Raw genomic sequence first — 17,055 nt, forward strand, 5'->3', positions numbered from 1 at the left:
ATATATATGAAGGAAAAAGGAGTTTGAACTGGTTTTGACTGAAGGAATTGGTTTTTATAAGCAAAAATCCGAATTTCGACTTAACTCGCCAAAGTAAGGCTATTCTTCTTTTTCTTTCTCATACAAGGTCATTTAAAGAGGTTTATGCATGGAACATACTTAGAATGGCTATATATTAAGGACAAAGGAGTTTGAACTTGTTTTGACTGAAGGAATTGGTGTTTATGAGCAAAAATACCAATTTGGCCTTAACTCGCAAAAGTAAGGCTATTCCTGTTTTTCTTTCTCAAACAAGGTCATTTAAAGGGGTTTATGCATGAAACATACTTAGAATGGATATATATGAAGGAAAAAGGAGTTTGAACTGGTTTTTACTGAAGGAATTGGTTTTTATAAGCAAAAATCCGAATTTCGACTTAACTCGCCAAAGTAAGGCTATTCTTCTTTTTCTTTCTCATACAAGGTCATTTAAAGAAGTTTATGCATGGAACATACTTAGAATTGATATATATTAAGGACAAAAGAGTTTGAACTTGTTTTGACTGAAGGAATTGGTGTTTATGAGCAAAAATACCAATTTGGCCTTAACTCGCAAAAGTAAGGTTATTCCTGTTTTTCTTTCTCATACAAGGTCATTTAAAGAAGTTTATGCATGGAACCATCTTAGAATTGATATATATTAAGGACAAAAGAGTTTGAACTTGTTTTGACTGAAGGAATTCATTTTATAGCAAAAATACCAATTTGGCCATAACTCGCAAAAGTAAGGCTATTCCTGTTTTTCTTTCTCATACAAGGTCATTTAAAGGGGTTTATGCATGGAACATACTTAGAATGGATATATATGAAGGACAAAGGAGTTTGAACTGGTTTTGACTGAAGGAATTGGTGTTTATAGCAAAAATACCAATTTGGCTTTAACTCGCAAAAGTAAGGCTATTCCTGTTTTTCTTTCTCAAACAAGGTCATTTAAAGGGGTTTATGCATGGAACATACTTTGAATGGATATATATGAAGGACACAGGAGTTTGAACTGGTTTTGACTGAAGGAATATGTGTTTATAGCAAAAATACCAATTTTGCCTTAACTCGCAAAAGTAAGGCTATTCCTGTTTTTTTTCTCAAACAAGGTCATTTAAAGGGGTTTATGCATGAAACATACTTAGAATGGATATATATGAAGGAAAAAGTAGTTTGAACTGGTTTTGACTGAAGGAATTGGTTTTTATAAGCAAAAATCCGAATTTCAACTTAACTCGCCAAAGTAAGGCTATTCTTCTTTTTCTTTCTCATACAAGGTCATTTAAAGAAGTTTATGCATGGAACCAACTTAGAATTGATATATATTAAGGACAAAAGAGTTTGAACTTGTTTTGACTGAAGGAATTCATTTTATAGCAAAAATACCAATTTGGCCTTAACTCGCAAAAGTAAGGCTATTCTTGTTTTTCTTTCTCATACAAGGTCATTTAAAGAGGTTTATGCATGGAACATACTTAGATTGGCTATATATTAAGGACAAAAGAGTTTGAACTTGTTTTGACTGAAGGAATTCATTTTATAGCAAAAATACCAATTTGGCCATAATTCGCAAAAGTAAGGCTATTTCTGTTTTTCTTTCTCAAACAAGGTCATTTAAAGAGGTTTATGCATGAAACATACTTAGAATGGATATATATGAAGGACAAAGGAGTTTGAATTGGTTTTGACTGAAGGAATTGGTTTTTATAAGCAAAAATCCGAATTTCGACTTAACTCGCCAAAGTAAGGCTATTATTCTTTTTCTTTCTCATACAAGGTTATTTAAAGACGTTTATGCATGGAACATACTTAGAATTGATATATATTAAGGACAAAAGAGTTTGAACTTGTTTTGACTAAAGGAATTCATTTTATAGCAAAAATACCAATTTGGCCTTAACTCGCAAAAGTAAGGCTATTCCTGTTTTTCTTTCTCATACAAGGTCATTTAAAGAAGTTTATGCATGGAACCATCTTAGAATTGATATATATTAAGGACAAAAGAGTTTGAACTTGTTTTGACTGAAGGAATTCATTTTATAGCAAAAATACCAATTTGGCCTTAACTCGCAAAAGTAAGGCTATTCTTGTTTTTCTTTCTCATACAAGGTCATTTAAAGAGGTTTATGCATGGAACATACTTAGAATGGCTATATATGAAGGACAAAGGAGTTTGAACTGGTTTTGACTGAAGGAATTGGTGTTTATAAGCAAAAATCCGAATTTCGACTTAACTCGCCAAAGTAAGGCTATTCCTGTTTTTCTTTCTCATACAAGGTCATTTAAAGGGGTTTATGCATGGAACATACTTAGAATGGATATATATGAAGGACAAAGGAGTTTGAACTGGTTTTGACTGAAGGAATTCATTTTATAGCAAAAATACCAATTTGGCCTTAACTCGCAAAAGTAAGGCTATTCCTGTTTTTCTTTCTCAAACAAGGTCATTTAAAGGGGTTTATGCATGGAACATACTTTGAATGGATATATATGAAGGACAAAGGAGTTTGAACTGGTTTTGACTGAAGGAATTGGTGTTTATAAGCAAAAACCCGAATTTCAACTTAACTCGCCAAAGTAAGGCTATTCTTCTTTTTCTTTCTCATACAAGGTCATTTAAAGAAGTTAATGCATGGAACCAACTTAGAATTGATATATATTAAGGACAAAAGAGTTTGAACTTGTTTTGACTGAAGGAATTCATTTTATAGCAAAAATACCAATTTGGCCTTAACTCGCAAAAGTAAGGCTATTCCTGTTTTTCTTTCTCATACAAGGTCATTTAAAGAAGTTTATGCATGGAACCATCTTAGAATTGATATATATTAAGGACAAAAGAGTTTGAACTTGTTTTGACTGAAGGAATATGTGTTTATAGCAAAAATACCAATTTGGCCTTAACTCGCAAAAGTAAGGCTATTCCTGTTTTTCTTTCTCAAACAAGGTCATTTAAAGAGGTTTATGCATGGAACATACTTAGAATGGATATATATGAAGGACAAAGGAGTTTGAACTGGTTTTGACTGAAGGAATTCATTTTATAGCAAAAATACCAATTTGGCCTTAACTCGCAAAAGTAAGGCTATTCCTGTTTTTCTTTCTCAAACAAGGTCATTTAAAGGGGTTTATGCATGGAACATACTTTGAATGGATATATATGAAGGACAAAGGAGTTTGAACTGGTTTTGACTGAAGGAATTGGTGTTTATAAGCAAAAATCCGAATTTCAACTTAACTTGCCAAAGTAAGGCTATTCTTGTTTTTCTTTCTCATACAAGGTCATTTAAAGAAGTTTATGCATGGAACCATCTTAGAATTGATATATATTAAGGACAAAAGAGTTTGAACTTGTTTTGACTGACGGAATTCATTTTATAGCAAAAATACCAATTTGGCCTTAACTCGCAAAAGTAAGGCTATTCCTGTTTTTCTTTCTCAAACAAGGTCATTTAAAGAGGTTTATGCATGGAACCAACTTAGAATTTATATATATTAAGGACAAAAGAGTTTGAACTTGTTTTGACTGAAGGAATTCATTTTATAGCAAAAATACCAATTTGGCCATAACTCGCAAAAGTAAGGCTATTCCTGTTTTTCTTTCTCATACAAGGTCATTTAAAGGGGTTTATGCATGGAACATACTTAGAATGGATATATATGAAGGACAAAGGAGTTTGAACTGGTTTTGACTGAAGGAATTGGTGTTTATAGCAAAAATACCAATTTGGCCTTAACTCGCAAAAGTAAGGCTATTTTTGTTTTTCTTTCTCAAACAAGGTCATTTAAAGGGGTTTATGCATGGAACATACTTTGAATGGATATATATGAAGGACAAAGGAGTTTGAACTGGTTTTGACTGAAGGAATTGGTGTTTATAAGCAAAAATCCGTATTTCAACTTAACTCGCCAAAGTAAGGCTATTCTTGTTTTTCTTTCTCATACAAGGTCATTTAAAGAAGTTTATGCATGGAACCATCTTAGAATTGATATATATTAAGGACAAAAGAGTTTGAACTTGTTTTGACTGAAGGAATTCATTTTATAGCAAAAATACCAATTTGGCCTTAACTCGCAAAAGTAAGGCTATTCTTGTTTTTCTTTCTCATACAAGGTAATTTAAAGAGGTTTATGCAAGGAACATACTTAGAATGGCTATATATGAAGGACAAAGGAGTTTGAACTGGTTTTGACTGAAGGAATTGGTGTTTATAAGCAAAAATCCGAATTTCAACTTAACTCGCCAAAGTAAGGCTATTCCTGTTTTTCTTTCTCATACAAGGTCATTTAAAAAGGTTTATGCATTGAACATACTTAGAATGGATATATATGAAGGACAAAGGAGTTTGAACTGGTTTTGACTGAAGGAATATGTGTTTATAGCAAAAATACCTATTTTGCCTTAACTCGCAAAAGTAAGGCTATTCCTGTTTTTTTTCTCAAACAAGGTCATTTAAAGGGGTTTATGCATGAAACATACTTAGAATGGATATATATGAAGGAAAAAGGAGTTTGAACTGGTTTTGACTGAAGGAATTGGTTTTTATAAGCAAAAATCCGAATTTCAACTTAACTCGCCAAAGTAAGGCTATTCTTCTTTTTCTTTCTCATACAAGGTCATTTAAAGAAGTTTATGCATGGAACCAACTTAGAATTGATATATATTAAGGACAAAAGAGTTTGAACTTGTTTTGACTGAAGGAGTTCATTTTATAGCAAAAATACCAATTTGGCCTTAACTCGCAAAAGTAAGGCTATTCTTGTTTTTCTTTCTCATACAAGGTCATTTAAAGAGGTTTATGCATGGAACATACTTAGAATGGCTATATATTAAGGACAAAGGAGTTTGAACTTGTTTTGACTGAAGGAATTGGTGTTTATGAGCAAAAATACCAATTTGGCCTTAACTCGCAAAAGTAAGGCTATTTCTGTTTTTCTTTCTCAAACAAGGTCATTTAAAGGGGTTTATGCATGAAACATACTTAGAATTGATATATATTAAGGAAAAAAGAGTTTGAACTTGTTTTGACTGAAGGAATTCATTTTATAGCAAAAATACCAATTTGGCCTTAACTCGCAAAAGTAAGGCCATTCCTGTTTTTCTTTCTCATACAAGGTCATTTAAAGAAGTTTATGCATGGAACCATCTTAGAATTGATATATATTAAGGACAAAAGAGTTTGAACTTGTTTTGACTGAAGGAATTCATTTTATAGCAAAAATACCAATTTGGCCTTAACTCGCAAAAGTAAGGCTATTCTTCTTTTTCTTTCTCAAACAAGGTCATTTAAAGGGGTTTATGCATGGAACATACTTAGAATGGATATATATGAAGGACAAAGGAGTTTGAACTGGTTTTGACTGAAGGAATTGGTGTTTATAAGCAAAAATCCGAATCAAGACTTAACTCGCCAAAGTAAGGCTATTCCTGTTTTTCTTTCTCATACAAGGTCATTTAAAGAAGTTTATGCATGGAACCCACTTAGAATTGATATATATTAAGGACAAACGAGTTTGAGCTTGTTTTGACTGAAGGAATTAGTGTTTATGAGCAAAAATACCAATTTGGCCTTAACTCGCAAAAGTAAGGCTATTCTTGTTTTTCTTTCTCAAACAAGGTCATTTAAAGGGGTTTATGCATGGAACATACTTAGAATGGATATATATGAAGGACAAAGGAGTTTGAACTGGTTTTGACTGAAGGAATTGGTGTTTATAAGCAAAAATCCGAATTTCGACTTAACTCGCCAAAGTAAGGCTATTCCTGTTTTTCTTTCTCATACAAGGTCATTTAAAGAAGTTTATGCATGGAACCCACTTAGAATTGATATATATTAAGGACAAACGAGTTTGAGCTTGTTTTGACTGAAGGAATTAGTGTTTATGAGCAAAAATACCAATTTGGCCTTAACTCGCAAAAGTAAGGCTATTCCTGTTTTTCTTTCTCAAACAAGGTCATTTAAAGGGGTTTATGCATGGAACATACTTAGAATGGATATATATGAAGGACAAAGGAGTTTGAACTGGTTTTGACTGAAGGAATTGGTGTTTATAAGCAAAAATCCGAATTTCGACTTAACTCGCCAAAGTAAGGCTATTCCTGTTTTTCTTTCTCATACAAGGTCATTTAAAGAAGTTTATGCATGGAACCCACTTAGAATTGATATATATTAAGGACAAACGAGTTTGAGCTTGTTTTGACTGAAGGAATTCATTTTATAGCAAAAATACCAATTTGGCCTTAACTCGCAAAAGTAAGGCTATTCCTGTTTTTCTTTCTCAAACAAGGTCATTTAAAGAGGTTTATGCATGGAACCTACTTAGAATGGATATATATGAAGGACAAAGGAGTTTGAACTGGTTTTGACTGAAGGAATTGGTGTTTATAAGCAAAAATCCGAATTTCAACTTAACTCGCCAAAGTAAGGCCATTCCTGTTTTTCTTTCTCATACCAGGTCATTTAAAGAAGTTAATGCGTGGAACAAACTTAGAATTGATATATATCAAGGACAAAAGAGTTTGAACTTGTTTTGACTGAAGGAATTCATTTTATAGCAAAATTACCAATTTGGCCATAACTCGCAAAAGTAAGGCTATTCCTGTTTTTCTTTCTCATACAAGGTCATTTAAAAAAGTTTATACATGGAACCAACTTATAATTGATATATATTAAGGACAAAAGAGTTTGAACTGGTTTTGACTGAAGGAATTGGTGTTTATAGCAAAAATACCAATTTGGCCTTAACTCGCAAAAGTAAGGCTATTCTTGTTTTTCTTTCTCATACAAGGTCATTTAAAAAAGTTTATGCATGGAACCAACTTATAATTGATATATATTAAGGACAAAAGAGTTTGAACTTGTTTTGACTGAAGGAATTGGTGTTTATAGCAAAAATACCAATTTGGCCTTAACTCGCAAAAGTAAGGCTATTCCTGTTTTTCTTTCTCATACAAGGTCATTTAAAGAAGTTTATGCATGGAACCATCTTAGAATTGATATATATTAAGGACAAAAGAGTTTGAACTTGTTTTGACTGAAGGAATTCATTTTATAGCAAAAATACCAATTTGGCCTTAACTCGCAAAAGTAAGGCTATTCCTGTTTTTCTTTCTCAAACAAGGTCATTTAAAGAGGTTTATGCATGGAACCAACTTAGAATTGATATATATTAAGGACAAAAGAGTTTGAACTTGTTTTGACTGAAGGAATTCATTTTATAGCAAAAATACCAATTTGGCCATAACTCGCAAAAGTAAGGCTATTCCTGTTTTTCTTTCTCATACAAGGTCATTTAAAGGGGTTTATGCATGGAACATACTTAGAATGGATATATATGAAGGACAAAGGAGTTTGAACTGGTTTTGACTGAAGGAAATGGTGTTTATAGCAAAAATACCAATTTGGCCTTAACTCGCAAAAGTAAGGCTATTTTTGTTTTTCTTTCTCAAACAAGGTCATTTAAAGGGGTTTATGCATGGAACATACTTTGAATGGATATATATGAAGGACAAAGGAGTTTGAACTGGTTTTGACTGAAGGAATTGGTGTTTATAAGCAAAAATCCGAATTTCAACTTAACTCGCCAAAGTAAGGCTATTCTTGTTTTTCTTTCTCATACAAGGTCATTTAAAGAAGTTTATGCATGGAACCATCTTAGAATTGATATATATTAAGGACAAAAGAGTTTGAACTTGTTTTGACTGAAGGAATTCATTTTATAGCAAAAATACCAATTTGGCCTTAACTCGCAAAAGTAAGGCTATTCTTGTTTTTCTTTCTCATACAAGGTAATTTAAAGAGGTTTATGCAAGGAACATACTTAGAATGGCTATATATGAAGGACAAAGGAGTTTGAACTGGTTTTGACTGAAGGAATTGGTGTTTATAAGCAAAAATCCGAATTTCGACTTAACTCGCAAAAGTAAGGCTATTCCTGTTTTTCTTTCTCATACAAGGTCATTTAAAAAGGTTTATGCATTGAACATACTTAGAATGGATATATATGAAGGACAAAGGAGTTTGAACTGGTTTTGACTGAAGGAATATGTGTTTATAGCAAAAATACCTATTTTGCCTTAACTCGCAAAAGTAAGGCTATTCCTGTTTTTTTTCTCAAACAAGGTCATTTAAAGGGGTTTATGCATGAAACATACTTAGAATGGATATATATGAAGGAAAAAGGAGTTTGAACTGGTTTTGACTGAAGGAATTGGTTTTTATAAGCAAAAATCCGAATTTCAACTTAACTCGCCAAAGTAAGGCTATTCTTCTTTTTCTTTCTCATACAAGGTCATTTAAAGAAGTTTATGCATGGAACCAACTTAGAATTGATATATATTAAGGACAAAAGAGTTTGAACTTGTTTTGACTGAAGGAGTTCATTTTATAGCAAAAATACCAATTTGGCCTTAACTCGCAAAAGTAAGGCTATTCTTGTTTTTCTTTCTCATACAAGGTCATTTAAAGAGGTTTATGCATGGAACATACTTAGAATGGCTATATATTAAGGACAAAGGAGTTTGAACTTGTTTTGACTGAAGGAATTGGTGTTTATGAGCAAAAATACCAATTTGGCCTTAACTCGCAAAAGTAAGGCTATTTCTGTTTTTCTTTCTCAAACAAGGTCATTTAAAGGGGTTTATGCATGAAACATACTTAGAATGGATATATATGAAGGACAAAGGAGTTTGAACTGGTTTAGACTGAAGGAATTGGTTTTTATAAGCAAAAATCCGAATTTCGACTTAACTCGCCAAAGTAAGGCTATTATTCTTTTTCTTTCTCATACAAGGTTATTTAAAGACGTTTATGCATGGAACATACTTAGAATTGATATATATTAAGGAAAAAAGAGTTTGAACTTGTTTTGACTGAAGGAATTCATTTTATAGCAAAAATACCAATTTGGCCTTAACTCGCAAAAGTAAGGCTATTCCTGTTTTTCTTTCTCATACAAGGTCATTTAAAGAAGTTTATGCATGGAACCATCTTAGAATTGATATATATTAAGGACAAAAGAGTTTGAACTTGTTTTGACTGAAGGAATTCATTTTATAGCAAAAATACCAATTTGGCCTTAACTCGCAAAAGTAAGGCTATTCTTGTTTTTCTTTCTCATACAAGGTCATTTAAAGAGGTTTATGCATGGAACATACTTAGAATGGCTATATATGAAGGACAAAGGAGTTTGAACTTGTTTTGACTGAAGGAATTGGTGTTTATGAGCAAAAATACCAATTTGGCCTTAACTCGCAAAAGTAAGGCTATTCCTGTTTTTCTTTTTCAAACAAGGTCATTTAAAGGGGTTTATGCATGAAACATACTTAGAATGGATATATATGAAGGACAAAGGAGTTTGAACTGGTTTTGACTGAACGAATTGGTTCTTATAAGCAAAAATCCGAATTTCGACTTAACTCGCCAAAGTAAGGCTATTCTTCTTTTTCTTTCTCATACAAGGTCATTTAAAGAAGTTTATGCATGGAACCAACTTAGAATTGATATATATTAAGGACAAAAGAGTTTGAACTTGTTTTGACTGAAGGAATTCATTTTATAGCAAAAAATACCAATTTTGCCTTAACTCGCAAAAGTAAGGCAATTCCTGTTTTTCTTTCTCATACAAGGTCATTTAAAGAAGTTTATGCATGGAACCAACTTAGAATTGATATATATTAAGGACAAAAGAGTTTGAACTGGTTTTTACTGAAGGAATTGGTTTTTATAAGCAAAAATCCGAATTTCGACTTAACTCGCCAAAGTAAGGCTATTCTTCTTTTTCTTTCTCATACAAGGTCATTTAAAGAGGTTTATGCATGGAACATACTTAGAATGGCTATATATTAGGGACAAAGGAGTTTGAACTTGTTTTGACTGAAGGAATTGGTGTTTATGAGCAAAAATACCAATTTGGCCTTAACTCGCAAAAGTAAGGCTATTTCTGTTTTTCTTTCTCAAACAAGGTCATTTAAAGGGGTTTATGCATGAAACATACTTAGAATGGATATATATGAAGGACAAAGGAGTTTGAACTGGTTTTGACTGAAGGAATTCATTTTATAGCAAAAATACCAATTTGGCATAAACTCGCAAAAGTAAGGCTATTCTTGTTTTTCTTTCTCATACAAGGTAATTTAAAGAGGTTTATGCATGGAACATACTTAGAATGGATATATATGAAGGACAAAGGAGTTTGAACTGGTTTTGACTGAAGGAATTGGTGTTTATAGCAAAAATACCAATTTGGCTTTAACTCGCAAAAGTAAGGCTATTCCTGTTTTTATTTCTCAAACAAGGTCATTTAAAGGGGTTCATGCATGGAACATACTTTGAATGGATATATATGAAGGACACAGGAGTTTGAACTGGTTTTGACTGAAGGAATTGGTGTTTATAAGCAAAAATCCGAATTTCGACTTAACTCGCGAAAGTAAGGCTATTCCTGTTTTTCTTTCTCATACAAGGTCATTTAAAAAGGTTTATGCATTGAACATACTTAGAATGGATATATATGAAGGACAAAGGAGTTTGAACTTGTTTTGACTGAAGGAATATGTGTTTATAGCAAAAATACCAATTTTGCCTTAACTCGCAAAAGTAAGGCTATTCCTGTTTTTTTTTTCTCAAACAAGGTCATTTAAAGGGGTTTATGCATGAAACATACTTAGAATGGATATTATGAAGGAAAAAGGAGTTTGAACTGGTGTTGACTGATAGGAATTGGTTTTTATAAGCAAAAATCCGAATTTCAACTTAACTCGCCAAAGTAAGGCTATTCTTCTTTTTCTTTCTCATACAAGGTCATTTAAAGAAGTTTATGCATGGAACCAACTTAGAATTGATATATATTAAGGACAAAAGAGTTTGAACTTGTTTTGACTGAAGGAATTCATTTTATAGCAAAAATACCAATTTGGCCTTAACTCGCAAAAGTAAGGCTATTCTTGTTTTTCTTTCTCATACAAGGTCATTTAAAGAGGTTTATGCATGGAACATACTTAGAATGGCTATATATTAAGGACAAAGGAGTTTGAACTTGTTTTGACTGAAGGAATTGGGTGTTTATGAGCAAAAATACCAATTTGGCCTTAACTCGCAAAAGTAAGGCTATTCCTGTTTTCTTTTTCAAACAAGGTCATTTAAAGGGGTTTATGCATGAAACATACTTAGAATGGATATATATGAAGGACAAAGGAGCTTGAACTGGTTTTGACTGAAGGAATTGGTTCTTATAAGCAAAAATCCGAATTTCGACTTAACTCGCCAAAGTAAGGCTATTCTTCTTTTTCTTTCTCATACAAGGTCATTTAAAGAAGTTTTATGCATGGAACCAACTTAGAATTGATATATATTAAGGACAAAAGAGTTTGAAACTTTGTTTTGACTGAATAAATTCATTTTATAGCAAAAAATACCAATTTTGCCTTAACTCGCAAAAGTAAGGCAATTCCTGTTTTTCTTTCTCATACAAGGTCATTTAAAGAAGTTTATGCATGGAACCATCTTAGAATTGATATATATTAAGGACAAACGAGTTTGAGCTTGTTTTGACTGAAGGAATTAGTGTTTATGAGCAAAAATACCAATTTGGCCTTAACTCGCAAAAGTAAGGCTATTCTTGTTTTTCTTTCTCAAACAAGGTCATTTAAAGGGGGTTTATGCATGGAAACATACTTAGAATGGATATATATGAAGGACAAAGGAGTTTGAACTGTTTTGACTGAAGGAATTGGTGTTATAAGCAAAAATCCGAATTTCGACTTTAACTCGCCAAAGTAAGGCTATTCCTGTTTTTCTTCTCATACAAGGTCATTTAAAGAAGTTTATGCATGGAACCCACTTAGAATTGATATATATTAAGGACAAACGAGTTTGAGCTTGTTTTGACTGAAGGAATTAGTGTTTATGAGCAAAAATACCAATTTGCCTTAACTCGCAAAAAGTAAGGCTATTCCTGTTTTTCTTTCTCAAACAAGGTCATTTAAAGGGGTTTATGCATGGAACATACTTAGAATGGATATATATGATGGACAAAGGAGTTTGAACTGGTTTTGACTGAAGGAATTGGTGTTTATAAGCAAAAATCCGAATTTCAACTTAACTCGCCAAAGTAAGGCCATTCCTGTTTTTCTTTCTCATACCAGGTCATTTAAAGAAGTTAATGCGTGGAACAAACTTAGAATTGATATATATCAAGGACAAAAGAGTTTGAACTTGTTTTGACTGAAGGAATTCATTTTATAGCAAAATTACCAATTTGGCCATAACTCGCAAAAGTAAGGCTATTCCTGTTTTTCTTTCTCATACAAGGTCATTTAAAAAAGTTTATACATGGAACCAACTTATAATTGATATATATTAAGGACAAAAGAGTTTGAACTGGTTTTGACTGAAGGAATTGGTGTTTATAGCAAAAATACCAATTTGGCCTTAACTCGCAAAAGTAAGGCTATTCTTGTTTTTCTTTCTCATACAAGGTCATTTAAAAAAGTTTATGCATGGAACCAACTTATAATTGATATATATTAAGGACAAAAGAGTTTGAACTTGTTTTGACTGAAGGAATTGGTGTTTATAGCAAAAATACCAATTTGGCCTTAACTCGCAAAAGTAAGGCTATTCCTGTTTTTCTTTCTCATACAAGGTCATTTAAAGAAGTTTATGAATGGAACCAATTTAGAATTGATATATATTAAGGACAAAAGAGTTTGAACTGGTTTTGACTGAATGAATTGGTGTTTATAAGCAAAAATCCGAATGTCAACTTAACTCGCAAAAGTAAGGCTATTCTTGTTTTTCTTTCTCATACAAGGTCATTTAAAGAGGTTTATGCATGGAACATACTTAGAATGGCTATATATGAAGGACAAAGGAGTTTGAACTTGTTTTGACTGAAGGAATTGGTGTTTATGAGCAAAAATACCAATTTTGCCTTAACTCGCAAAAGTAAGGCTATTCCTGTTTTTCTACCTCAAACAAGGTCATTTAAAGGGGTTTATGCATGAAACTTACTTAGAATGGATATATATGAAGGACAAAGGAGTTTGAACTGGTTTTGACTGAAGGAATTGGTTTTTATAAGCAAAAATCCGAATTTCGACTTAACTCGCCAAAGTAAGGCTATTCTTCTTTTTCTTTCTCAAACAAGGTCATTTAAAGAAGTTTATGCTTGGAACATACTTAGAATTGATCTATATTAAGGACAAAAGAGTTTGAACTTGTTTTGACTGAAGGAATTCATTTTATAGCAAAAATACCAATTTGGCCTTAACTCGCAAAAGTAATGCTATTCCTGTTTTTCTTTCTCATACAAGGTCATTTAAAGAAGTGTATGCATGGAACCATCTTAGAATTGATATATATTAAGGACAAAAGAGTTTGAACTTGTTTTGACTGAAGGAATACGTGTTTATAGCAAAAATACCAATTTGGCCTTAACTCGCAAAAATAAGGCTATTCCTGTTTTTCTTTCTCAAACAAGGTCATTTAAAGAGGTTTATGCATGGAACCAACTTAGAATTGATATATATTAAGGACAAAAGAGTTTGAACTTGTTTTGACTGAAGGAATTCATTTTATAGCAAAAATACCAATTTGGCCTTAACTCGCAAAAGTAAGGCTATTCCTGTTTTTCTTTCTCAAACAAGGTCATTTAAAGAGGTTTATGCATGGAACCAACTTAGAATTGATATATATTAAGGACAAAAGAGTTTGAACTTGTTTTGACTGAAGGAATTCATTTTATAGCAAAAATACCAATTTGGCCATAACTCGCAAAAGAAAGGCTATTCCTGTTTTTCTTTCTCATACAAGGTCATTTAAAGGGGTTTATGCATGGAACATACTTAGAATGGATATATATGAAGGACAAAGGAGTTTGAACTGGTTTTGACTGAAGGAAATGGTGTTTATAGCAAAAATACCAATTTGGCCTTAACTCGCAAAAGTAAGGCTATTTTTGTTTTTCTTTCTCAAACAAGGTCATTTAAAGGGGTTTATGCATGGAACATACTTTGAATGGATATATATGAAGGACAAAGGAGTTTGAACTGGTTTTGACTGAAGGAATTGGTGTTTATAAGCAAAAATCCGAATTTCAACTTAACTCGCCAAAGTAAGGCTATTCTTGTTTTTCTTTCTCATACAAGGTCATTTAAAGAAGTTTATGCATGGAACCATCTTAGAATTGATATATATTAAGGACAAAAGAGTTTGAACTTGTTTTGACTGAAGGAATTCATTTTATAGCAAAAATACCAATTTGGCCTTAACTCGCAAAAGTAAGGCTATTCTTGTTTTTCTTTCTCATACAAGGTCATTTAAAGGGGTTTATGCATGGAACATACTTAGAATGGCTATATATGAAGGACAAAGGAGTTTGAACTGGTTTTGACTGAAGGAATTGGTGTTTATAAGCAAAAATCCGAATTTCGACTTAACTCGCCAAAGTAAGGCTATTCCTGTTTTTCTTTCTCATACAAGGTCATTTAAAGAAGTTTATGCATGGAACCCACTTAGAATTGATATATATTAAGGACAAACGAGTTTGAGCTTGTTTTGACTGAAGGAATTAGTGTTTATGAGCAAAAATACCAATTTGGCCTTAACTCGCAAAAGTAAGGCTATTCCTGTTTTTCTTTCTCAAACAAGGTCATTTAAAGGGGTTTATGCATGGAACATACTTAGAATTGATATAAATTAAGGAAAAAAGAGTTTGAACTTGTTTTGACTGAAGGAATTCATTTTATAGCAAAAATACCAATTTGGCCTTAACTCGCAAAAGTAAGGCCATTCCTGTTTTTCTTTCTCATACAAGGTCATTTAAAGAAGTTTATGCATGGAACCATCTTAGAATTGATATATATTAAGGACAAAAGAGTTTGAACTTGTTTTGACTGAAGGAATTCATTTTATAGCAAAAATACCAATTTGGCCTTAACTCGCAAAAGTAAGGCTATTCTTGTTTTTCTTTCTCAAACAAGGTCATTTAAAGGGGTTTATGCATGGAACATACTTAGAATGGATATATATGAAGGACAAAGGAGTTTGAACTGGTTTTGACTGAAGGAATTGGTGTTTATAAGCAAAAATCCGAATTTCAACTTAACTTGCCAAAGTAAGGCTATTCTTGTTTTTCTTTCTCATACAAGGTCATTTAAAGAAGTTTATGCATGGAACCATCTTAGAATTGATATATATTAAGGACAAAAGAGTTTGAACTTGTTTTGACTGAAGGAATTCATTTTATAGCAAAAATACCAATTTGGCCTTAACTCGCAAAAGTAAGGCTATTCCTGTTTTTCTTTCTCAAACAAGGTCATTTAAAGGGGTTTATGCATGGAACATACTTAGAATGGATATATATGAAGGACAAAGGAGTTTGAACTGGTTTTGACTGAAGGAATTGGTTTTTATAAGCAAAAATCCGAATTTCGACTTAACTCGCCAAAGTAAGGCTATTCTTCTTTTTCTTTCTCAAACAAGGTCATTTAAAGAAGTTTATGCTTGGAACATACTTAGAATTGATCTATATTAAGGACAAAAGAGTTTGAACTTGTTTTGACTGAAGGAATTCATTTTATAGCAAAAATACCAATTTGGCCTTAACTCGCAAAAGTAATGCTATTCCTGTTTTTCTTTCTCATACAAGGTCATTTAAAGAAGTGTATGCATGGAACCATCTTAGAATTGATATATATTAAGGACAAAAGAGTTTGAACTTGTTTTGACTGAAGGAATACGTGTTTATAGCAAAAATACCAATTTGGCCTTAACTCGCAAAAATAAGGCTATTCCTGTTTTTCTTTCTCAAACAAGGTCATTTAAAGAGGTTTATGCATGGAACCAACTTAGAATTGATATATATTAAGGACAAAAGAGTTTGAACTTGTTTTGACTGAAGGAATTCATTTTATAGCAAAAATACCAATTTGGCCTTAACTCGCAAAAGTAAGGCTATTCCTGTTTTTCTTTCTCAAACAAGGTCATTTAAAGAGGTTTATGCATGGAACCAACTTAGAATTGATATATATTAAGGACAAAAGAGTTTGAACTTGTTTTGACTGAAGGAATTCATTTTATAGCAAAAATACCAATTTGGCCATAACTCGCAAAAGAAAGGCTATTCCTGTTTTTCTTTCTCATACAAGGTCATTTAAAGGGGTTTATGCATGGAACATACTTAGAATGGATATATATGAAGGACAAAGGAGTTTGAACTGGTTTTGACTGAAGGAAATGGTGTTTATAGCAAAAATACCAATTTGGCCTTAACTCGCAAAAGTAAGGCTATTTTTGTTTTTCTTTCTCAAACAAGGTCATTTAAAGGGGTTTATGCATGGAACATACTTTGAATGGATATATATGAAGGACAAAGGAGTTTGAACTGGTTTTGACTGAAGGAATTGGTGTTTATAAGCAAAAATCCGAATTTCAACTTAACTCGCCAAAGTAAGGCTATTCTTGTTTTTCTTTCTCATACAAGGTCATTTAAAGAAGTTTATGCATGGAACCATCTTAGAATTGATATATATTAAGGACAAAAGAGTTTGAACTTGTTTTGACTGAAGGAATTCATTTTATAGCAAAAATACCAATTTGGCCTTAACTCGCAAAAGTAAGGCTATTCTTGTTTTTCTTTCTCATACAAGGTAATTTAAAGAGGTTTATGCAAGGAACATACTTAGAATGGCTATATATGAAGGACAAAGGAGTTTGAACTGGTTTTGACTGAAGGAATTGGTGTTTATAAGCAAAAATCCGAATTTCGACTTAACTCGCCAAAGTAAGACTATTCTTCTTTTTCTTTCTCATACAAGGTCATTTAAAGGGGTTTATGCATGGAACATACTTAGAATGGATATATATGAAGGACAAAGGAGTTTGAACTGGTTTTGACTGAAGGAATTGGTGTTTATAAGCAAAAATCCGAATTTCGACTTAACTCGCCAAAGTAAGGCTATTCCTGTTTTTCTTTCTCATACAAGGTCATTTAAAGAAGTTTATGCATGGAACCCACTTAGAATTGATATATATT

Source organism: Odontesthes bonariensis, chromosome 17 (assembly GCF_027942865.1).
Source record: "Odontesthes bonariensis isolate fOdoBon6 chromosome 17, fOdoBon6.hap1, whole genome shotgun sequence".
Taxonomy (NCBI): Eukaryota; Metazoa; Chordata; class Actinopteri; order Atheriniformes; family Atherinopsidae; genus Odontesthes; species Odontesthes bonariensis.